This window comes from Leucopleurus acutus (genome assembly GCF_964270905.1).
Source record: "Leucopleurus acutus genome assembly, chromosome: 12".
In the NCBI taxonomy this organism is placed as follows: domain Eukaryota; kingdom Metazoa; phylum Chordata; class Mammalia; order Artiodactyla; family Delphinidae; genus Leucopleurus; species Leucopleurus acutus.
In genome coordinates this window covers 87,565,638-87,590,895 of record NC_139154.1, presented here as the reverse complement: position 1 = coordinate 87,590,895, position 25,258 = coordinate 87,565,638, and the positions used below count along the sequence as shown (strand labels likewise).

At 42.4% G+C, this 25,258-nt stretch overlaps 1 long non-coding RNA gene and 1 pseudogene across 2 annotated transcripts; one reads left to right on the top strand and one right to left on the bottom strand.

The window, feature by feature from the left end:
* The first annotated feature begins 1,144 nt into the window (after positions 1 to 1,144).
* Positions 1,145 to 21,632, top strand: LOC309969932. The gene is made up of 3 exons (XR_014326659.1): positions 1,145 to 1,831; positions 7,125 to 7,238; positions 21,568 to 21,632. It is a non-coding gene; the product is annotated as an uncharacterized lncRNA (long non-coding RNA).
* On the bottom strand, positions 18,582 to 19,000 carry LOC309970158 (histone H3.3-like; annotated as a pseudogene). The gene has a single exon. The product of its transcript is annotated as a histone H3.3-like (transcript).
* Positions 21,633 to 25,258: the final 3,626 nt, after the last annotated feature.

Genomic DNA, 25,258 nt, shown 5'->3' with positions numbered 1-25,258 from the left:
CCAACCCCCATAGAGTAGTTTTTAAAATACACTTTTAACAGTCTAGCATTGAAAAGAAAGCCCCGGCAGGCAGAAGCTGTGAGTCCGGCAAAGTTTTTAAATGAACATGTATTTTATTAACCCCAGAGGCGCCGGCAGATGTTTGGAAACGGTAGTGTTCTGCGCGGAGGCGACACATTATTTTCCCGCCCTACAAAAGCGGTTTAAGCGCGGAGCGACACGGGCAGCCCCGGCGATAACTGCAGGCGGATGCTAGGACGCCGCGGATTTAAAACATGCGCTCGAGGCGGCCAGAGCGCGTGCGTGAGGGTGTGGGGAGGACGGGAGGGGCTGCCGCGGTCTTCCGGGGGGGAGGGGCGGCGAGGCGAGGCTTGCGGGCGGGCGCCCGCCCGGGCGGGCACGTGGGGCCCCTTCATGTTCGGCGTCGGGGCGCCCCACGCCAGCCCCCACCCCCGCCTCGGCCCCGTGGCGGTGGTCGGTTGGGAGAAAGACCAAAACCCACCACGCGCCGCTGTCAAAGTCACGGCTCTGCTCATGGTTTCTGGGAAGTGCTAGAAACATGGCCATAAAGAGAATGGCGTCCATTTACATAATGCTTTGTCTGCATTTTGCAACTCTTTCGTTAAACCTGCAGAACCCCCACCTCCTGCGCGGTGTCGTTTTAGTCGCTGCCGCCTCGTCAGACATTTAACACAATGGCGTGCATTTTGGGGGACCGCATTTACCCCTGCTCTGGGGAGCTCCTGCGGTTTTCCCTGCGCGAGTTACTCTCCCGCTGCTGCTTTTCGGCCCTTTCCCCGCTCGGTGCAGCCACGGCGCCCACGCTCTCCGGGGGCGGCCCCCAACAGGGCCCGCCATCTTGGAGGGCCTTTCTTGCCGTGTGTAGAGCCGCGCGTTCCTCCCGGTAAAGAAAGGTCTCTGGGGCCCTTGGGGCGCCAGTTGTGATTTCTGCCCCTTCTCCTTTTCTTCGGCTGAGCCAGACAGAAAAGGCCGAGTGCACGGGGTGTTTCAGGATCCTTCAGGGAAAGCGGCTAACGTGGCGGTCCTTCCCTCCCCCCCTTTCTTCCCCGTGGGGGTGGCCGCCATGTTTCCTGAACACAAAATGGCGACACGTGGCCTATATTCGTCGCCAACGAGTCGGGCCGAAAGCTCTAGAACGCGGCCGCCCCCCCATTCCCCCCTCCCGTCCGTGAGCCGGGGCCTTCCCCGCGCAGCGAGTGCGCTGACCGGATTGGGATGAAACCCCGCAGGCTGGTCGCAGCCTCAGCGGGGGAATTTTAATACATTTCTCTCAATTTGAAACGGGAACGCAAATAACTGTAAAATGTAGTCATCATACCGAGTCTCTCGCTCATTTCGTTTAATAATGGTTGGGGGGGGCAGTACCAATGCATAATTTGGGCCCTCAGTACCAAAACATTTAGGAATCACTACTTGTAAAGAATGAGATGGGAAATTATTTCTTTCCTAGACTTCTAGAATAGGCTATTGTGCTAAAGAGGTAAAGAAATGGTATTATAAAGCTTCTTTTAAAAGAAGGCAATTTCCATGAAGCGACTGGGATACCTGTGAGCTGGCCAGTGAACCTCAGTTTGCCGTAGTTGTTGACTTGGAGGCTAGAAGGGGCAGACATTTACTGTGCATTTACCAGTGCCAGATCCTGTGTTAGCCATTTTACTGCATAATGTCTTTAATTTTTACAGTGACCCTGTGAGGTACGTCTTATCTCTCTTTTTTTTAGCAGATGAAATCACTTAGGCCAGAGAGATGCAGTGACTAATTCAAGGTCACACAGTGTTGAGGATGGAATCCAGACCTGATACAGTTATTGGTGAGCACATTTCCGAATTTTTCTCTAAGTCAGGGTTTTGAATTTAAATGCTATTTGGACGTTTAGGTGGGCTTGTTATTTCAAGGAACCCCTCAGGTAACTTTTTGTTGCATAGTCACCCCCTATTTGTATCTTTTTGGGGATTCCCAGTTTTTCCTGGTGTGAGCTATGCCTGTGAGGAGCTCAGAGGCTATTTTTTTTTTTATGAGTTGCCTGGGTGAGGATACAGAGAAGTGATTCAGCCTTGCATAAAGGCACAGGTATCTGTCAGTCCAGCCTGGTCTGTGGCGCATTTGAGTCTACCTGGCTCTGTGGGAGTAGGCAATTTCTCTGACTCACTTGCGTCCTTCAGCTACCCATGGGCATGACTTTTGCCTTCCCCATCCCAACCTCCACCCAGGTAAAAATAAATAAATTTACTCTGGCACCATGCCTCTATTTCTCTGCAGATATTGACAGAGCATGACAGAGTGGTAGATAAGTCATGGTCTGTGGACTTTTCAGTTCAATGTAACAAATAACTTGTGGACCAAGCAACAAATATGTGCCGAAACAGGGCTATGCTTGTATGGGTATTAAGAGGTGGAGAGAAGGGCTTTTTGCTTCCTTTAACTTACACTAATATTGTATATTAGACGTTCCAAAGTGCTTTCATATTACCTTAGGTAATCCTACAAACAACTTTAACAGGTAGGTACATAACAGCAACAATGACAGTCATAGCACTAAGTGCTTACTGTGTGCCAGGCACTGTTTGAACCTTTATTTTGTGTGTTAATTCAGTGGTTCTCACATTTTTAAAAGCAAACCACCATGAGAAGTATATTTTATGTAATTGAAACATATATGCACACATATAGATAAAGGAAACAAAATTTTTGCAAAACAGTACTTATTCATGCTACATGCAATGTACTCTGGTAAATTCTGTTGTCTTCTTTACATTAAAAAAAAAAGAGGCACACATCACACTAAAGGATGAAAAACCCATTATTAGGTTGTGACCAGTATGATTAATCTACACATTTAAACCTCACAAATCCTCCTGAGATGGGGGTGATGTTATTTCCATTTAAACAGAGGTACAAAGAGAAGGATTTATCTAAGGTCACACAGCTGTTAAGTGGTAAAAGGAAGATTTGGATCGAGGCAATTTGAGCCCAGAGCCTATATACTTAACCACTAAGGTAGACCGTCTGTGGTCTCTTTAGAGGGCCTTATCTTGTAGAGAGACAGTTGATCTTAGTAAATGTTAAAAACTTAGGAGACAACAAAAGGACTAAATTGCATATAATCAAGAATTATCCTGATTCAAAGCATTCTGGTCCTCTAAATCTGCCACCTGTTTCTTTTCCCTAAAGAAAATTTTACCCACTGGGTCTGTCTTCCCAAGACTGCAATTTTAAGCCTTTTTTGGCAGGCATATTTCTTTTTTTTTTTTTTAACATCTTTATTGGAGTATAATTGCTTTGCAATGGTGTGTTAGTTTCTGCTTTATAACAAAGTGTATCAGCCATACATATACATATATCCCCATATCTCCTCCCTCTTGCGTCTCCCTCCCACCCTCCCTATCCCACCAACTCTAGGTGGTCACAAAGCACCGAGCTGATCTCCCTGTGCTCTGCGGCTTCTTCCCACTAGCTATTGGTATTACATTTGGTAGTGTATATATGTCCATGCCACTCTCTCACTTCATCTCAGCCTGCCCTTCCCCCTCCCCACGTCCTCAAGTCTATTCTCTATGTCTGCGTCTTCATTTCTGTCCTGCCCCTAAGTTCTTCAGAACCTTTTTTTTTTTAGATTCCATATATATGTGTTAGCATACAGTATTTGTTTTTCTCTTTCTGACTTACTTCACTCTGTATGACAGTCTTTAGGTCCATGCACCTCACTACAAATAACTTAGTTTCGTTTCTTTTTATGGGTGAGTAATATTCCATTGTATATATGTGCCACATCGTCTTTATCCATTCATCTGTTGATGGACACATAGGTTGCTTCCATGTCCTGGCTGTTGTAAATAGAGCTTCAGTGAACATTGTGGTACATGACTGTTTTTGAATTATGGTTTTCTCAGGGTATATGCCCAGTAGTGGGATTGCTGGGTCATATGGTAGTTCTATTTTTAGTTCTTTGAGGAACCTCCATACTGTTCTCCATAGTGGCTGTATCAATTTGCATTCCCACCAACAATGCAAGAGGGTTCCCTTTTCTCCACACCCTCTCCAGCATTTATTGTTTGTAGATTGTTTTTAAATTTTTATTTATTTATTTATTTATTTATTTTAGTTTTGGCTGTGTTGGGTCTTCGTTGCTGTGCGCGGGCCTTCTCTAGTTGCAGCGAGTGGGGGCTACTCTTGGTTGCGATGCATGGGCTTCTCCTTGCGGTGGCTCCTCTTGTTGCGGAGCACGGGCTCTAGGCTTATGGGCTTCAGTAGTTGAGGCACACGGGATCAGTAGTTGTGGATCACAGGCTCTAGAGCGCAGGCCCAGTAGTTGTGGCACACGGGCATAATTGCTCCGCGGCATGTGGGATCTTCCTGGACCAAGGCTCAAACCTGTGTCCCCTGCATTGGCAGATGGATTCTTAACCACTGCGCCACCAGGGAAGTCTCTAGATTTTTTTGATGATGGCCATTCTGACTGGTGTGAGGTGGTACCTCATTGTAGTTTTGATTTGCATTTCTCTAATGATTAGTGATGTTGAGCATCCTTTCATGTGTTTGTTGGCAATCTGCATATCTTCTTTGGAGAAATGTCTTTTTAGGTCTTCTGCCCATTTTTGGATTGGGTTGCTTGCTTCTTTAATATTGAGCTGCATGAGCTGCTTGTATATTTTGGAGATTAATCCTTTGTCAGTTGCTTCTTTTCTCCCATTCGGAGGGTTGTCTTTTCGTGTTGTTTATGGTTTTCTTTGCTGTGCAAAAGCTTTTAAGTTTCATTAGGTCCCATTTGTTTATTTTTGTTTTTATTTCCATTTCTCTAGGAGGTGGGTCAAAAAGGATCTTGCTGTGATTTATGTCACAGAGTTTTCTGCCTATGTTTTCCTCTAAGAGTTTTATAGTGTCTGGCCTTACATTTAGGTCTTTAATCCATTTTGAGTTTATTTTTGAGTTTATTTTTGTATGGTGTTAGGGAGTGTTCTAATTTCATTCTTTTACATGGAGCTGTTCAGTTTTCCCAGCACCACTTATTGAAGAGGCTGTCTTTTCTCCATTGTACATTCTTGCCTCCTTTATCAAAGATGAGGTGACCATATGTGCGTGGGTTTATCTCTGGGATTTCTATCCTGTTCCATTGATCTATATTTATGTTTTTTTGCCAATACCATTCTGTCTTCATTACTGTACCTTTGTAGTATAGTCTGAAGTCCGGGAGCCTGATTCCTCCAGCTCCGTTTTTCTTTCTCAAGATTGCTTTGGTTATTTGGGGTCTTTTTGTGTTTACATACAAATTGTGAAATTTTTTTGTTCTAGTTCTGTGAAAAATGCCATTGGTAGTTTGATAGGGATTGCATTGAATCTGTAGATTGCTTTGGGTAGTATAGTCATTTTCACAATCTTGATTCTTCCAATCCAAGAACATGGTATATCTCTCTGTCTGTTTGTATCATCTTTATAATTTCTTTCATCAGTGCCTTATAGTTTTCTGCATACAGGTCTTTTGTGTCCTTAGGTAGGTTTATTCCTAGGTATTTTATTCTTTTTGTTGCAATGGTAAATGGGAGTTTTTCCTTAATTTCTATTTCAGATTTTTCATCATTAGTGTATAGGAATGCAAGAGATTTCTGTGCATTAATTTTGTATCCTGCTACTTTACCGCATTCATTGATTAGCTCTAGTAGTTTTCTGGTAGCATCTTTAGGATTCTCTATGTATAGTATCATGTCATCTGCAAACAGTGACAGTTTTACCTCTTCTTTTCCAATTTGTATTCCTTTTATTTCTTTTTTGTCTCTGATTGCTGTGGCTAAAACTTCCAAAACTATGGTGAATAATAGTGGTGAGAGTGGACAACCTTTTCTTGTTCCTGATCTTGGTGGAAATGGTTTCAGTTTTTCACCATTGAGAATGATGTTTGCTGTGGGTTTGTCATATACGGCCTTTATTATGTTGAGGTAGGTTCCCTCTATGCCCACTTTCTGGAGAGATTTTATCAGAAATGGGTGTTGAATTTTGTTGAAAGCTTTTTCTGCATCTATTGAGATGATCATATGGTTTTTATCCTTCAGTCTGTTAATATGGTGTATCACATTGATTGATTTGTGTATATTGAAGAATCCTTGATTCCCTGGGAAACCCCCCTTGATCATGGTGTATGATCCGTTTAATGTGCTGTTGGATTCTGTTTGCTAGTATTTTGTTGATGATTTTTGCATTTATGTTCATCACTGATATTGGCCTCTAGTTTTCTTTCTTTGTGGCATCTTTATCTGGTTTTGGTGTCAGGGTGATGGTGGCCTTGTAGAATGAGTTTGGGAGTGTTCCTCCCTCTGCTATATTTTGGAAGAGTTTGAGAAGGATAGGCGTTAGCTCTTCTCTAAATGTTTGATAGAATTCGCCTGTGAAGCCATCTGGTCCTTGGCTTTTGTTTGTTGGAAGATTTTTAGTCACAGTTTCAATTTCAGTGCTTGTGATTGGTCTGTTTATATTTTCTATTTCTTCCTGGTTCAGTCTCGGAAGGTTGTGCTTTTCTAAGAATTTGTCCATTTCTTCCAGGTTGTCTATTTTATTGGCATATAGTTGCTTGTAGCAATCTCTCATGATCCTTTGTAATTCTGCAGCAGACATATTTCTTTAATCTCTCTGTGTCTGAGTATCTCCAGGACTCTTCTCACTTTCCCAATGAAGTCTTCTCTTTCCCAGGTCTCAGCACCGCCTGCATCAGTCTTACAGCCCCTCCCTTGGGTAGCCCACATTTAGGCTGTTGATGAAATTGTAATGTGTCTTGGTGTTGATAATGTGTTGTAAGGGCCTCAGGTGCTTTGGGTGACCCTGAGATCTGGCAAAGAGGGTACTGGACTTGAGAATTGGTGGTTCTGGCCCCTAGCTCCAGCTCTGCCACTAACTAGCTTTGAGAGTTCTACAATTCAGTTCATTTATCTGGGCCTCAGTTTTCCCATCTGTAAAACAAGATTAAATGCTCTCTAAGGCCGTTTCTAATTCTGTCCAGGGAGTGATGATATTTGATGATCTTGGTTATTTATCCCTGGGAGGGAGGGTTGGGTAAATGTTTTGCTCACTTATGGTAAATTCTCCACTCCCTTCCTCAGACCTGCCTTATCTTGCAGATATGTGAGTGAATTCCACACCACCCATTTTACAGATGAAGCCACTGAGATACAGAGCAACTGACTAAATAGTCACCACCCCAGTCCTGGATCCTCACATGACACTTCTCCCAGGTTGGTTAAAGGGTTTAACAAGGTTGGGAAGGTGAGTCAGGCTTACACTTTAGAAGTTGAACCACAGGATTTTTGCTTCCTCTTACCACATTGGCATGTTATATAAAACTTTTCAAAGTGTTGTTTAATCATCACAGTCAACTTTGCCAGGGAGATATTATTATGCCCATTTTATGAAAGAACCGTCTTTGGATCAGAGTAGTAGAATGACTTGCCCAAGGTTACACAGCTTGTAAGGACCTGAGCTAGGCCTCTTGACTCCTAGTTGTGGATTGTTCCTTTCCTTGGCTTCTGATGTTTGTGGCACTGGCTTTAACACATGGAATAACTTTATCTTAAATTCAAAGAGCTTTCTATCCAGTATTTATTTTTCTGTCCCTGAACATCCAATTCACTTATGTTAGGTTACTGACTCTTTTGGTTCAGGAGAATCTCCTCTCTCTGGTTCTTTAATGTTTACATTTATGGGTTTGGGAAGTGGTAGGAATGAGACTAGGTTCCCTGGGGGCAGGAACCACCTTTTTTTTTCCCCCCAACCCTACCTGGCCCAGCAATTATCCTGTAGCTTTTGAAATTTGTCCCATCAGCATGCAGCATTTTTCCCCAAAACATGGTTTCTTTTCCTCTTTGCCCTTCATATTTAGCTTCCCATTTCTCTTTTATTTAAAATTATTGTAAATTAAGAGGACCTTTACCCTATTTCCAGGATACTAGAGAGTGAAGTTTAGAAACATGTCTTACCCACTGTGGATAGTAACAATTTGACCTCATATGCTGATAACCCTGTGCTGCTGTTAGGGGGTCGCTACTTGGTTTCCTCAGAAACAGCAGAAATATGTTGGTGTGCTTTACAGAAGTGACCAGGATATACAGCAACATCCTTGGCCTAAGTTCTCCCAGTTGGGCAAAGCATTGCTCATGTATTCCTCAGGGTCATTTTAACTAAAATAAGGCCTGGAGAACAGAGTGCAAAGAAAAGTTAAAAGGAAAATGAGAACAGAATGCAAATGCAAAGTATAAAATGAGAAGAAGTGGGAAAAGGTAAGTAAAGCAAAGAGAGAAAAGGATAGGGCAGAGGGGACTTCCCTGGTGGTCCAGTGGTTAAGAATCCACCTTCCAATGCAGGGGACCAGGGCTCGATCCCTGGTCAGGGAACTAAGAGCCTATATACCGCAGGCCAACTAAGCCCATGTACCATAACTGGAGAGCCTGTGTGCTGCAACTACAGAGCCCACACGTTCTGGAACCTGCGTGCCACAATTAGAAGCCTGTGGGCCACAACGAAGTATCCCATGTGCCACAACTAAGACCCGAAGTAGCCAAAAGTAAATAAATAGATATTAAAACAAAACAAACAAAAGAAGAATAGGGCAAAGACGAGAATACAGAATCAGTGGAAGGGAGGTGAAGAGAGCAATCCAGAGGTCCATTAGCCTCTCGTATGGTGTGGGACAAATCAAGGAAGAGCAGCTAGTATGATAACTCCTCCTGGTCTGATTTTGACCAGCACATATCTTTTCTTATCCTCTATTTCCAGTGTCAGGTAGGGGAAATTTCTGTTTCTGCTATCAATTGGGGATGTGAAGAGATGCCAGTAATTTTATTTTATTTTATTTTATTTTATTTTATTTTTTTGTATTTTGGCCATGCTGAATGGCATTGTGAGATGGTTCCCTGACCAGGGATCAAACCCAGGCCTCTGCAGTGAAAGCACTGAATCCTAACCCCTAGGCCGCCAGGGCACTCCCTGTTTTATTTTTATTAACGTATAGTTGATTTACAATGTTGTGTTAGTAAGAAACTGGTATAAATATGTATACATTCTTTTTTATATTCTTTTTCATTATGGTTTATCACAGGTATTGAATATAGTTCCCTGCGCTATACAGTAGGACCTTGTAGTTTACCCATTCTATATGTAATAGTTGGCATCTGCTAACCGCAAACTCCCAATCCATCCCTCCCCCACCCCCCCCCCTTGGCAACCACAAGCCTGTTTTCTGTGTCTGAGTCTGTTCCTGTTTTGTAGATAGGTTCATTTGTGTCATATTTTAGATTCCACATATAAGTGGTATCATATGGTATTTTTCTTTCTCTTTCTGGCTTACTTCACTTAGTATGATAATCTCTGAGTCCATCCATGTTGCTGCAAATGGCATTATTTCATTCTTTTTTTATTGCTGTGTAGTATTCCATTGTGTATATGTACCACGTCTTCTTTATCCATTCAGCTGTCGATGGATAGTGACGTTGTTTCCACGTCTTGGCTATTGTGAGCAGTGCTGTTGTGAACATAGGGGTGCGTGTATCTTTTCGAATTACAGTTTTGTGTGTGGATATATGCCCAGGAGTGTGATTGCTGGATCATATAGACGCCAGTAATTTTAATATTAGCTTCAGTTCACCTGATTTATCAAGGAAAATATGCTACAAAAATCACGTAAGGTATTCTGGGTCAAGTTTCATGTTATTCTTTCATTCAGTAGACACTTGATTGTTTGATGTGTTTCAGACACTGAGGCTATAAAAATTAATGAGATATTGTCCTTGCCCTCAAGATGTCTATGGTCTGGAGAGGTAGACAGAGAAGTAAACAGATTCACAGTATAATGTGTTAAAGTATTGGGATATGAGTAAGCTGTGGTGCTTACCAACCTGTGGTGTTACGGGTTCAGAGGAGGGCCCTTGATTCAGCCTTGGAGGGGATCTGGGAAGGCCGCCTAGAGAAGTTGTCATTCAGGCTGAGTCCCAAGTTTGCAAATTGCACGGTGGAGGGCAGGGAAGGTTATTCCTCCCAAAGGCAGAGAGCTCAGACCTTTCAGAAGTTGTAGCCGTTTCATGAAGACATGAAGGATGTTTGCATGATCCAGTTTTTGGTGATTATTGTTCTGCTTCAGAAGTGTAGATTATTGAGACATGACTCTGTTCGGTAGAGCACTGGTCCCCAACCTTTTTGGCACCAGGGACTGGTCTCGTGGAAGACAGTTTTTCTACGGATGGGGTGGGGGGGAATGGTTTCGGGATGATTCAAAAGCATTACATTTATCATGCACTTTATTTCTATTATTATTATATTGAAATATGTAATGAAATAATTATACAACTCACAATAATGCTGACAGGAGGCAGAGCTCAGGCGGTAATGCGAGCGATAGGGAACGGCTGTAGATACAGGTGAAGCTTCGCTCTCTTGCCCGCCACTCACCTCCTGCTGTGCTGCCTGGTTCCTAACCAGTACTGGTCTGTGGCCCGGGGGTTGGGGACCCCTGCGCTAGAGCACGGAAAGTTAAAGTACTTATTTTGTAGCAATAATTCTCTTTTAAGGTGAAGACACTAGAAATCGCACTTCCTATCTAGAGATTTTAAGGACAAAATGTAAACAAAGTACAGCCTATGAATTAGCAAATGATTACTAACCCTTTGTACAGTAAAAGCAGCTACGATAGGCAGCATATCCCTTTCTCATCCAACTTTTGGATTTTATTGTGTTCTGCTTTGTTTATAAGGGGGTGTGTGTGGAAATTTAGGGTCTTTGTTTAGCTGCTTAGGATGTTTGAGTTAGGAAGGAGGAAAATGAGTTGAAGAATAATTGCTACTTTATGGCAGAACAAAAGAAATACATTTAAATAGCTCATTTCTCTGATCCCACCTACTGAACACAAGTAAGACTTGGTCGGGGACATTGTTTCAGAGAGACAGTTACTTCAGCCAGATAAAGCATTTACTCAACATTATTCACTGTGTAAAGTCTGCTGTGTCCATATTAAGAGCATTGATTTTGTTTTTTGAGATGCAGATATAGCTGCATTAAACAGAAACCTTATGTGTATTCGTTGGACAATACTGGGATTTTACCTAGATTAAAAGAAAAAGTGTTATGTGTGGATTAGGGAGGAATGCTTAGAAAATAGTACATAGATTCAGTGGTCATTTCTTAGTCATCTTCTTGATCTCTCAGTAGTATTTGACACTTCCTCCTCACACACTAGTTTCACTTGGCTTCCGGGATGCCACTCCCTTGGTTCTCCTTCTACCTCAGGAGCCCCTTCTTCTCAAACTCCCACGTACCGCTCCGCCCTTTTGGCTGTTTTCTTATCTCCTCAGCCTCCAATGATGGAGTACTCAAATCAGTCCTTGGATCACTTCTCTGTCTACACTCATTTACTAAGTGCTCTCTTTTAAGAATTTAAATATCATTTATACCCTGAGAATTCTCAAGTATATATTACCAGCTTGAATGTCTTCCTGTGAACTCAGGACTCTTCTATTCAGCTGCCTACGGGATATCTCCACTTGTGTATGTAATAGCTTCTTTTTTTTAATTAATTAATTTATTTTTGGCTGTGTTGGGTCTTCGTTGCTACATGCGGGCTTTCTCTAGTTGTGGTGAACAGGGGCTCCTCTTCGTTGCAGTGCGTGGGCTTCTCATTGCGGTGGCTTCTCTTGTTGAAGAGCATGGGCTCTAGGCACACAGGCTTCAGTAGTTGTGGCTCGCGAGCTCTAGAGCGCAGGCTTGGTAGTTGTGGCACAAGGGCTTAGTTGCTCTGCGGCCTGGGGGATCTTCCTGGACCAGGGCTCAAACTCGTGTCCCCTGCATTGGCAGGCGGATTCTTAACCACTGCGCCATCAGGGAAGTCCTGTAATAGCTTCTTGAACTTAAAATATTCAAAACATTAATCCTGGAACTTCTCCTCTCAAACCTGTACCTCTGGCAGTTTCTCCCCGTCTCAGTTTCAGTTATATTGAGGACTCTTCCTTGACTCTGTTTTTTCCCTTTCTCTCATCATCCAATCCACCAGCCAGTCCTGTGAGCTCTACCTTAAAATGCACCCAGGGTTTGAACACTTCTTACCCCCTTCCCTGCTACTATTGGAATAGCCTTCTAAGTGTTCTTCCTCCTTTTGCTCTTGGTCTCCCCCAGTCTGATCTTTTTTTTTTTAACATCTTTATTGGACTATAATTGCTTTACAATGGTGTGTTAATTTCTGCTTTATAGCAAAGTGAATCAGCTATACATATACATATATCCCCATATCTCTTCCCTCTTGCGTCTCCCTCCCTCCCACCCTCCCTATCCCACCCCTCTAGGTGGTCACAAAGCACGGAGCTGATCTCCCTGTGCTATGCGGCTTCTTCCCACTAGCTATTGGTATTACATTTGGTAGTGTATATATGTCCATGTCACTCTCTCTCACTTTGTCCCAGCTTACCCTTCCCCCTCCCCGTGTCCTCAAGTCCCTTCTCTAGTAGGTCTGTGTCTTTATTCCCATCCTGCCTCTAGGTTCTTCATGACCTTTTTTTTTAAGATTCCATATATATGTTTTAGCATATGGTATTTGTTTTTCTCTTTCTGACTTACTTCACTCTCCATGACAGACTCTAGGTCCATCCACCTCACTACAAATAACTCAATTTCGTTTCTTTTTATGGCTGAGTAATATTCCATTGTATATATGTGCCACATCTTCTTTATCCATTCATCTGTCGTTGGACACTTAAGTTGCTTCCATGTCCTGGCTATTGTAAATAGAGCTGCAGTGAACATTGTGGTACATGACTCTTTTTGAATTATGGTTTTCTCAGGGGCCCCAGTCTAATCTTAACAGTGACCAGTATAATCTTGTTACGTGTATATCACATCATACTACTCTGCTGAAAACTATCCACAGGGTCCCAACCAGATTAAAAACTAAAGTCCTTCAAGTGATCTACTAGGCTGCATGGGATCTTCAGCATCACCCTCTCCCAGCTGCTCTGACCTCATCATCTATCACTTTCCCTTTGTGCTCTGGCCACACTGGTCTCCTTGCAATTGCTCCAACATGCCAAGCCTTGGGGCCTTTGTAGTTGTTTCTTCTGGAACACTTATTCCAGATGTCAATGTGGCCTCCTCTGTTACCTCCTTCAGGTTTCTGCCCAACTGTCACCTAATCTAAGCATTCCTTGGCCATACTATTTAAAGTAAAAGCCATCTCCTGCTCTCTGCCTTCCTTGTTTCCCTTCCCTGCTTTATTTTTCTCCACAGAACTTATTACTATTTGACATACTATTCATTCATTCATTCATTCATTATTTAGATATTTTGAGTGCTGCCTACTGTGTGCCAGGCACTGTTCTAGGAACTCTCTACTATAGTTTATTATTTGTCACCCATGACTAGAATGTAAATTTCATCCACTTTGTTTTGCTCATTGCTATATCCCCACCTCCTAGAACAATACCTAGCACGTAGGAGTTGAATGAATAAATTTATTCTTTTTTTAAAATTTATTTATTTTTTGGCTGTGTTGGGTCTTAGTGGCAGCATGTGGGATCTTTCTTTGTGGCGAGTGGACTCTTCATTGTGGCGCACAGGCTTTTCCCTAGTTGTGGCACATGGGCTCCAGAGCGCGTGGGCTCAGTAGTTGCAGCATGTGGGCTTAGTTGCCCTGTGGCATGTGGGATCTTAGTTCCCCTACCAGAGATCGAACCCACGTCCCCTGCATTGGAAGGCGGATTCTTAACCAGTGGACCACCAGGGAAGTCCCAAATTTATTCATTTTTAAACAAAAATGTATTGAATAAATAGAAGGTTGTGTACCAGTTAATGAGGGAAAGATCTGTATGAACAAGACATTGTTCCTGCCCTCAAGTTGCTCATTCTAGAAAACACTTACTTTGAACTGTGCTCTCTAGCAGGATAAAGTGATACATCATTTTGGAATTGGGGAGGTAAGAACTGGTGTGCAGGGGTATGGTATGGATATCTTCAGAGATGAAGTCCTGCTTTGTTAGGCTTATCAATAATTTGCACTGTTTCTGGGAGGGCAGGATTGATGATAGCTCACTGCATTGCTGGCTTTTTGGGTTACAACATCTCTTCTTACCTTGTTAGAGCAAGAGTTTCTTAAAAATCCCATTATCAGTCTTGGTTCTTTTTAACCTTCAAGGAACCATCTGTCATAACCACTTCCTCTCAGGCTTAGAGAAGGAGTTTACTATCTTTACCTTCCTCCATATCTGAAAGTTCTTTTCCAGAGACCCTGGACATCCACTTACCAGCTGTACGGTCGTGAACCTCTCTGAACCTCAATTTCTGTGCTTGTCAAATGGAGATAATGATGAATGATACCAATCTTACTTCTTGTGAGGATTAAGTGACTAAATAATCTACTGGTTTTGAGAACAGCAGAGTGGAAAGGGGAAGGAGGTAGAGAACAATTTTTAAAAAATAGTATATATCTGTGCTTTATTTATTTTTAAAAATACTTATTTTTCTTTTTGGCTGCGTCAGGTCTTAGTTGCAGCATGCGGGATCTTTGTTGCAGCGTGTGAGCTCTTTAGCTGTGGCGTGTGGGCTCTGTAGTTGTGGCACGTGGGTTCCAGAGCGTGTGGGCTCTGTAGTTGGGGCACGTGGGCTCTCTAGTTGTGGCGCGTGGGCTTAGTTGCCCTGCGCCATGTGGGATCTTAGTTCCCCAACCAGGGATCTAACCTGTGTCTCCTGCATTGGAAGGCAGATTCTTTTTTTTTTTTTTGGAAGGCAGGACCACCAGGGAAGTCCGATCTGTGCTTTATTTTGAAAAATACAATAAGCGTGTGTTTCTTTTCTAATGAGAGTAGTGAAGATTTTAGTTTTTAAAAACAGACTTTAATATATATTTTTTTATAGAGTAGCAGGTTTATAGAAAATATTTCCTTGCCTCTCCACCCAGATACTTACGGCTGTATTACATGAGGGAAATGAAATACTAGAACCTCACTGCAGGCTGCCCAGTGAGCTGGTTGGTATCTAGGTAGGAAAGCAACCATTTCCCTTTAGGTGAAATTAGAACTCGGGAGGTAGTAGTATTTGAGAGTCTCAAAGGGATTGATGATGATGATAATGACAACAACAGTAATAATGGTAATGGGGAACCTTGATGAACAAGGCCCTGCGCTAAGCACCGTATATGGATTGGCTTATTTTAACAACATAACCATATGAAGCTGGTACTGTGGAGAAGTAGAGTAGCGTAGGAGGAGGGAGCATAGACTCTGAGGTCAGACCTCCTGTATTGACATCTCAGCTTTGCCAGTAACTAGCCATGTGGCCTTGAATAAGAAGACTGTGCCTCATTTTCCTCATCTGTAAAATGGGGGTAATAAGGTACCAGCCTCATAAGGTGTTTGTGATGATTAAGTAATGTAAGCCACGTAAAGTGCTTAATGTTGCGCTTGGCACATAGAAAGTGCTCACCAGATGTCAGCTGTTATCATAATCAAAATACCTGTTATTCTCATTTAACGGATGGAGAAATAAAGGCTTAGAGAGAGGTAAGGTAATTTGCTTAAGTGATACAGCAAATAAATGATGGAACAGGAATTTGCATTTCAGGCCGTCAAACTCCAGAGCTCTTGTTCTTAACCTTTACACTATACCACCCGTCATGGGTTAAGAGGAGGAGACTGGACCCACAAGAATTGCATTTTGGGTTTGGACCTCCCTAACCTTTATTTGTGATCTTAAATATCTTATCACTATAGCATGTACTTGGTTATTCTCTGAGTTGACTCTTTCCTAGATCCAAAGAAACGAATGAGTGATGGGTTAGTTGTAGTCTTCCCCTGCTAGGGATTGGGTGTTCCTGGCCAGGACTAGGAAATGGAGCTAAACAAATACGCTTGTTCTTCCCAGTGCTCTTTGGACCAGAAGTAGGGGCTTGTCTGGTCTCATTTGTTATTATGATTGTTTCTTCTTAATGCAACTGGTAATGATGAGAAACAGAGGAAGCAGTATACACATCGAGCACTTTCTGTGTGCCATGCATTTTACATGGATTATCTCATCATATCCTTAAAATAACTATAAAGTAGTAACTCTTATCCCTATTTTATAGAAACAGAGAGGTTAGGAAACTTGCTTAAAGTCACGGTAAGTGGTAGAGCTGGTATTTGAATAAGCAGTCTGGCTCCAGAGTCCATGCTCTTAACCTCCGCACTCTACTGCTTCTATTTCTCTTTCACCTGTGTAAAGTACGTAGTGTGGGTCAGTAGCATGGGACTTAGGAGGGCCAGTCCTACTGAAAAATTGGAAAACTTTACTGGGCTAGGAATGAGGAGGCCTGCGATCTTGTCTTGACCCTGCCACCAACTTGCCACATCTAGGACTTCACTTTTCTCAGCCTGTTGTCCTCATTTATTAAACAAAGGGGTCGCTCTACATGGTCTCTGAGATGGTCCTTCTAACTCTGATATTCTGTAATTGATCATATGAAGTGACGAGGATAATACCTGCTCAGCTCCTTGATCTGGAGCATTGGTATTTGTGAGGTTTTAGGGAGCCTGCTTTGTGCAAAGGAAGATGATAGGTTTCAGGGCAGAGAATGAGCTGCCTTCCTGAAGAAGGTAGATCTGGGCTTTTTTTTTTGAGGCTGGTTGCCAAGGGAACCTAGCCTCTGGCCAGCAGCAGCCAGGAATGCTTTGGTTGAGGGTTGGGAACAGATAACTAAAACAAGCAGCACATTTAGGTTTCACTTTCCACCCCCACTCCCATTCGCCACAGCTACCTGCTAGTTGTATACACTTTCTTTGTTAGGCACTGTTTTAAGTACTTTATAAAGTATCATATTATTTAATCTTCATAGTAATCTTATGAGATGGGTACTATTATTGTTCTAAATTTACAGACAATAAGAGTGAGGCAAATAGAGTTAACTAATTTGTCCACATTTACTTAAGTGGAAAGTGGTATCAAACCCACTAAGTTGTACTGGCTTCTTGGTCGGAGCTTGAAAAAAAATGCAGAGGGAAAACTCTTTAGTTATTTATTAGTGGTTTTTGTTTTGTTTATTTGTTTGCATTTTATTTAATAGAATGACAGACACTTGGAATTGGAAAGGGCCTTTGAGGTAATACAATCAATCTCCTTGTCTCCAGACTTCCGTTCAGTTACAGAATTGCTTTATATAGTCCCCTGACAGATGATCATTTAAATCAGGGGTCCCCAACCCCCAGGTTGCGGACTGGTACCAGTCCTCGACCTGCTAGGAGCCGGGCTGCACAGCAGGAGGTGAGCAGCGGGCAAGCAAGCGAGCGAACCTTCATCTGCTGCTCCCCATCGCTTGCGTTACTGCCTGAACTAGCCCTCTGCCACCTTCCTTTCGTGGAAAACTTGTCTTCCATGAAACTGGTCCCTGGTGCCAAAAAGGTTGGGGACAGCTGATTTAAATTATTTTTGAATACTTCCATTGCTGGGAAGCTCATCATTTCTTGAGGAATCCCATTATAGTTGTTTTTCTTTTTCTTTTCCATTATGGTTTATTACAGGATACTGAGTATAGTTCCGTGTGCTATACAGTAGGACCGTGTTGTTTATCTGTTTGTTTGTTTGTTTTTAAATTTGGCTGCGTCAGGTTTAAGTTGTGGCACGCAGGAGCTTTCGTTGCAGTGAGTGGCTTTTCATTGTGGCATGCGAGCTTCTCTCTAGTTGTGGCGCGTGGGCTCCAGAGTGCGCGGGCTCAGTAGTTGCACCACACGGGCTTAGTTAACCCGCGGCCCCTGGGATATTATTAGTTCCCCAACCAGGGATCGAACCCGTGCCCCCTGCATTGGAAGGTAGATTCTCAACCACTGGACCACCAGGGAAGTACCCTGTGTATCTGTTTTATATATAGTAGTTTGTATCTGCTAATCCCAAACTCCTTATTTATCCCCCTCCACCACCTTTCCCTTTTGGTAACCATGAATTTGTTTTCTATATCTGTGAGTCTTTTTCTGTTTTGTAAATAAGTTCATTGGTATCATATTTTAGATTCCATGTGTAAGTGATATCATGTGGTATTTGTCTTTCTCTTTTTGACTTCACTTAGTATGATAATCTCTAGGTCCATCCATGTTGCCAAAAATGGCATTATTTCTTTTTTTTTTTTTACAGCTGAGTAATATTCCATTGTGTGTATATGTACCACATCTTCTTTATCTATTCATCTGTGGATGGACATTTAGGTTGCTCCCATGTCTTCGCTACTGTAAATAATGCTGCTATGAACTTTGGGGTGCCTGTATTTTTTTTTCATGTCCAGAAAAATTTAACAGGTTTATATATAATTGTTATAAAATTGAACTGCTGAAACTTGTTTACTGAAACATTTTGACTTGCATTAATGCTTTATGTCCCCGCATTTATATTAAAAATTCACACACAAATGAAAATGGAAAAATTGCCAGTACCTGATTTCTGCCCCCTATTTTTCCACTTGCAATCATATACTTAGGTACCTTTTGACACCATGGGGGAAAAAAAATCTAATGTTCAGAACTACCAATAACAGGAAGAAGAGAAATTCTTTTTTTAAAGAAAGAAGTATTTCCCATCAGAGTGAATTCTTAAGGGTGTTTTCCACGTATGCGGCGTGCTAGCTGGATGTCGCTTGGCATAATTGTTACACGTTTGGCATGGATAGCACACAGGTTGGTGTCTTCAAAAAGCCCAGCCAGATAGATCTCACTTTCCTCCTGCAAAGCACCAGTAGCTGCACTCTGGAAGCGCAGATCTGTTTTGAAGTCTTGAGCAATTTTCCGTGCCAGATGCTGGAAGGGAAGTTTGTGAATCAGAAGTTCAGTAGACTTCTGACAACGTCTGTCTGATTTCACTGAGTGCCACGGTACCAGGCCTGTAACGCTGAGGTTTCTTCAGCCTTCCAGTAGAGGGCACACTCTTGCAAGCGGCTTTTGTAGCCAGTTTCTTTCTTCCTTGGTGCTTTACCACGGGTCGATTTGTAGGCAGCCCGCTTTGTACAAGCCATGTTGTAGAGACCTCCTTACTTACCCCACTTCTCCTTCAGCTGGAGCTTGGCTGCCTGTATCTTTTCAAATTAGAGTTTTCTCCGGATATATACCCAGGAGTGAGATTGCTGAATCATATGGCAACTCGATATTTTTAGTTTTTTAAGGAACCTCCATACTGACTTCCATAGTGGCTGCACCAATTTACATTCCCACCAACAATGTAGGAGGGTTCCCTTTTCTTCATACCCTCTCCAGCATTTGTTATTTGTAGACCTTATTAGTGATGGCCATTCTGGCTGGTGTGAGGTGATACTTCATCGCAGCTTTGATTTGCATTTCTCTAAATAATTAGCGACGTTGAGCATCTTTTCATGTGCCTGTTGGCCATCTGTATGTCATCTTTGGAGAAATGTCTGTTTAGGTCTTCTGCCCATTTTTTGATTGGGTTGTTTGTTTTTCTGTTATCGAATTGTATGAGCTGTTTGTGTATTTTGGCAATTAAGCCCTTGTTGATTGTATTGTTTGCAAATATTTTCTCCCATTCTGTAGATTGTCTTTTCATTTTGTTTATGGTTTCTCCCATTATACTGTTGAGTAGCTCTCACTAATAGAAAATTATTTCTTGTTTTGAATTGAAATCTAATTGAGGTATCTTCTCATCAGTTATAGGCCTGTCTCCTGGAACCATACAGGGTAAATGTAATCCATCTTCCACATCCAATCTTGTGAATGTTTGGAGACGTTCTTCCTGTTTATAAGGAGTATTTGCAGTTTTCTCATAGCATCTAAACTTGGCTTTCAGTTCAGATTGGTCTGCACAAAAGCATTCTCTGTCTCTCACTATTTGTAAGTGCAGCCTTGCAACAAATTATGCTTCACTTCTTGTGATTAGTTAGCACAAAGTGTGGACCCTTCCCACATCCTTGGAGAATGGATGGTTAGTGAGCTGAATCTATACAGTTCTATATGAGCCTGGTGGGTTTGCAGTTCCTTGCTCAGAATCTCTAAGACATCAGGCTGCTGCCCCGTACACACTGTCAGAGATCACAAAATGGCTGGAAGTTTATCCGGGCACTTGATGAAACTGCATTTACTTCATCAGGCCACTAGGTGATGTACAACTCGCAAACCCAGACTGCCAGGGAGGGTTGTGTATAGGACAGTTTCTGTTTGTACGTGGAAATGCCATCAGAAGTCACTTGGTACAATTTCACGAAAAGGTTTTCTTAGGGGGAGGGGAAACATGTCTTGTGTATACTTTGTCTTTCTCAGCTTTGTTCCAGTTTTAAATATTAATTTGACTAGGATACTTTGAGTGATTTTCTTAGACAAAGGGGCATGGATGGTCCATTTATTTATTTACTTATTTATTTGTGTGTGTGTGTGTGTGTGTGTGTGTGTGTGTGTGTGTGTGTGTATCTTCATGTATGAATGATATCTTGGCTGGGTTTAGGATTTTTTCTTTTTTTTCCTTTTTGGCTGCGCCACACGGCTTGTGGGATCTTAGTTCCCCAACCAGGGCTGGAAGCTGGGCCCTCGGCAGTGAAAACACAGAGTCCTAACCACTGCACCGCCAGGGAATTCCCAAGGATTCTTGAATAGTAGTCCTAGTCTCTACAAAGTATGCAGCCTTGTACTGTCCAGTTTCTAGTAATACAGATGAAAAGTCCACTGCCAATAGGTTTCTCTTTCCTCTGTAAGTAATAACCATTTCTCTTTGAAAGTTTGTAAATTTTTTCTTCATGCTTAGTGTTTCATCATGATAGGCTTAGGTTTGATTTAAAAAAAACCAAAACTCTGCTTGTCACTTGATAAACCTTTTAGACTTAAAAACTTAAGTCTTTTCTCAGTTCAGGGAAGTTTTATTGCTTTCCTTCTGTCTGTTTCCAACCTCCTTACTTTATAGATGAGGAAACTGAGCCCAGAAAGATTAAGTGACTTACCTAAGGGTCACTCAGGTAGTTAAAATGAACCTCAAGCAAATAACCTGACTCCTTTAATGAGGTACACTTTCATTGTATTGAATATTGCTCTAGTGAGAGAGCCATTATGAACTAATTAGAAATTTTTTAGTGAGACAGGAATTTTTCCAAGGGGTCATGAAGAAATGAAGAAGGAAGAGGAGATGATAGAATTCGTTAGGATTAAAATATGGCCCATATGAAGGACTGCAAAATTCAGAAGTTCACCCCCCCACCCAGTATCCCAGTTATTGGAGATACCCCAAAGCTCTAAAACTTAATAAAGCCAGGAAGTTGATTGAACATTTGGAGAATTAGATATTTAGTTGTCAGAAGTTGGATAAGTGTGGTCATGCCCTGTTGTAAATATTGGAAAATATGTGAATGGCATCTGAAGGCTTGGAGACAGATACCATAAACTGTCTTATCAGTGGTCTGGTTTCTGTTCTGAGTTCCAGCTTGGGACCCTTTTCTGCTGGGAACCACCTGTTCCTGGCTCTGTTGATCTTTGGATTTCCCTAGCCCTTCAGTCCCTTTCAGTTTTGAAATGAAACCTACCCCAGAGGGTGAGGTCAGGTACCGAGAGGACTTTGACAGCTCACACCAGATTGTTTTCTTTCCAGAGCCGCCCAGTATGTGACTGTGTGAGGCATGAGGCGCAGCAGGCTGTGATACAGACTGATGGTGAGTCAGCTGTTGGGTAAGACCTCAGCTAGGCAGTGTCATCTCTTTGGGTAACCAGGAAAACATGTAGACCAAATATGTTGTCTTTCAGGCTCAGAAAGTTGAAAGTTAAGAGCACGGTCACCAGAGATCTACCATGATCTCTCTGCCTTTGGTTTACTGAAGAAGGAAAGGCTTTATTTCAGTGTCTTTTCTCCTCTTTTATAGAACCTTCTTTTCAGAAAGAAGCCAAGTCCCTGGCCTCTTTCTGCTGCTCCAGAAAGTTTCTAAACTTTTATACTGTGCCTCCTGGAATTGCTGCTTTGATGTGGAGTGATTCCTCTAGATATCCCTAGACAACCCCCCACCATGCCCCCAACCCCTTCACAGAATGCAGCTTCCCCTCTTCCTTTTGTTGTAAATGTGGTTTCCACCATATTATGGCACTTCACTTGGAATCTTTATAAGTGGAACTGGCTGTTTCTTCAACTTGCCCGTACCACTTCGCCCAGTTTTGCCTGACTGCCCCCCAGCCTCATCCCCCAGCACTGCAGAGCTGCTTCCAGATCTTTAAATACTTTTTCCCCTTTGAGACTGCTGCTGGCCTGTAAGGCCACCTGATCCCTGTCCTTGAAGCTGGCATCTGTACTTATTCTCCCATATTTGTTTAGGACTTTGGTATTTGACCCCCCTTCCTGGGGTTCTGGCCCAGTCTAGGGGATCTGTGGCCAAACTTGGCCTGGGGCCAAGGATTCAGGATGGAGCATGGAATTAGGGGGCTTGGTGTTAACTTCTCAGACATGGGCAGATGGCAAGCCAGAAGATCTAAACATCAAGCCAGTCGGGGATGGAAGGAACAGAGAAAATTTACTATCTGAAGTAAAGGATGTCCTTTGTAGCCTCCCTCTTTTCCCACTTTTCAAAATTGAGTTATTTTTTAAAACAGTTTTAGGTTCACAACAAAACTGAGTAGAAGGTACAGAAATTCCCACTATTTTTTGAAAAATTCATCTTTAATTTTACAGAGAATATAGTAATCTAAAAAAATCAAAACACTGTAGATTTTTTTTTTAAAGTTCTTGAATGTATTTTACTTCAGATTGAAAAATGAACAGCTTCCACACTGTTCGTTGCAAGATACACAGTATCTTGTACAATGCTGGTCATTTGATGAAATGTACACACCTCAGTTTCTCCTTCATGCTTCTCTTTTAGAAAGTACTGTTTACCAAAAAGAAACTTCAGCAGTACAGGAAAAACTATTTTCCCAATGTATGAGAAAACCTAAGATTCCCAACGGAATCAAGATTATCTTCCTGCTACCACTACCTTAATATAATCACATGTTTTTTGGAACACTAATATCTGCACCCTAAGAGTCCATTTACTTTCAGCAGTGAGGGTGATTCTTTTTTTTTTAAATAAACTTATTTATTTATTTATTTATTTATTTATTTTTGGCTGCATTGGGTCTTCGTTGCTGTGTGCGGGCTTTCTCTAGTTGTGGCAAGCGGGGGCTACTCTTCGTTGCGGGTGCAGGCTTCTCATTGCGGTGGCTTCTCTTGTTGTGCAGCGCAGGCTCTAGGCACGCGGGCTTCAGTAATTGTGGCACAGGGGCTCAGTAGTTGTGGCTCATAGGCTCTAGAGTCAGTAGCTGTGGCTCACGGGCTTAGTTGCTCCACGGCATGTGGGATCTTCCCGGACCAGGGCTCGACCCGTGTCCCCTGCATTGGCAGGTGGAGCCTTTTTTTTTTTTTTTTTTGCAGTACGCGGGCCTCTCATTGTTGTGGCCTCTCCCGTTTCAGAGCACAGGCTCTGGATGCGCAGGCTCAGCGGCCATGGCTCATGGGCCCAGCCGCTCCGCGGCGCTCCGCGGCATGTGGGATCTTCCCGGACCGGGCACAAACCCATGTCCCCTGCATCTGCAGGCGGACTCTCAACCACTGCGCCACCAGGGAAGCCCAGCAGGTGGAGTCTTAACCACTGCGCCACCAGGGAAGTCCTGAAGTTTTTTTTTTTTTAAAGACTCACCCTTGGGACTTTCCTGGTGGCGCAGTGGTTAAGAATCCGCCTGCCAATACAGGAGACACAGGTTTGATCCCTGGTCCGGGAAGATCCCACATGCCGTGGAGTAACTAAGCCCGTGCGCCACAGCTACGGAACTTTTGCTCTAGAGCCTGCGTGTCACAACTACTGAGCCCGTGCGCCACAACTACTGAAGCCCGTGCGCCACAGCTACTGAAGCCTGTGCACCTAGAGCCCGTGCTCCGCAGCAAGAGAAGCCACCGCAATGAGAAGCCCACGCACCACAACGAAGAGTAGCCCCCACTTGCCATAACTAGAGAAAGCCCGTGCGCAGCAACCAAGACCCAACACAGCCAAATAAATTTTTAAAAAAAAGCAAACAACCAAAAACTTCAGTGTAGTAAGTGTAACATGGGTCTCTGCAAGTATTAAGTGTCTGAAATAGGCAGCTAATACTGGATTTAATATTATTTTATAAATAATTGTTCCCGTAACAATAAGCATAAGTCTACACATTCACAATAGTCCCAGAAAATAAATACTATGATTATGCACAGTATGTATGACAAACTAGTTTCAAACAAACCAGTTTTAGCATCTTGATAAAAATTCAGATCAGAATAAAATGTGACTCTAAAATTTAAAACATTGTCAAAGTAACATCACATTTAATCTTCCACGGTTTACACAAGTATTATGAATTTTCAGTTTTGGAACACATTTTTCTGTTGTGAATTAAAATACGAACATACTGACAACTGTTAATTTCAGAACATTGTAGATACTTTGAATACTCCTGCTCCCCGCTCCCCTGTTTCAATTATTTCTGTATTTCCAGAGGCAACCTGTTAGTGGTTTAGAGTGTACCTCCCACACTCTGTGTGTGTTTGCATATATACGTATGAACCCAGAAATTTTTTTTTTTTTTATTTTGGCCACACCATACGGCATGTGGAACTTCCCCGACCAGGGGTTGAACCTGTGCCCCCTGCAGTGAAAGCGTGGAGTCTTACCACTGGACCACCAGGGAAGTTCCAGAAAATATTTAAAATGCTATTGCCATGTTTTATTTATTTACACAAATGGGGTCACATTTTATGTATCATTTTTATATTTCTTTCTTTGATTCAGTAATGTGCCTTGACAGTATTCCATGTTGGTACATAAAGATACTTCTCATTCTTTTTGGCTACTGTATAATATTTCATAGACTAGATATACTGTATTTTATTTATCTGTTTTCCTATTGAGGGACATTAAGGTATTTCCAGTTTTTTGTTGTTGTTAATGATTCTTTTTGTGTTAAAAATTTTTTTAAAATTTTCCTTATGTATTTAAAAAATTTATTTGTTTATTCAACTTCTTGTGTTTTAAATATCAGCAATCTGTTCCTAGGCTTTTTTTCTTTCTTTTCTTCCTGCTCCCCGTAGGTGATCTCAACTTCTGTGACAGCTTCAGTTACCATCTATACGTGGATGATGACCAAATCTCTCTCCAGACCAGAATATCCAACTGTTCACATGGACAGCTCCACTGGGATGTTTTTGAAGACTCAGCAAAATGCAGCCTTCTGCTCTTCCCCTCTTGCTCTTCCTCCAGTGTCCTGTCACGTGGTAAATAGCACCA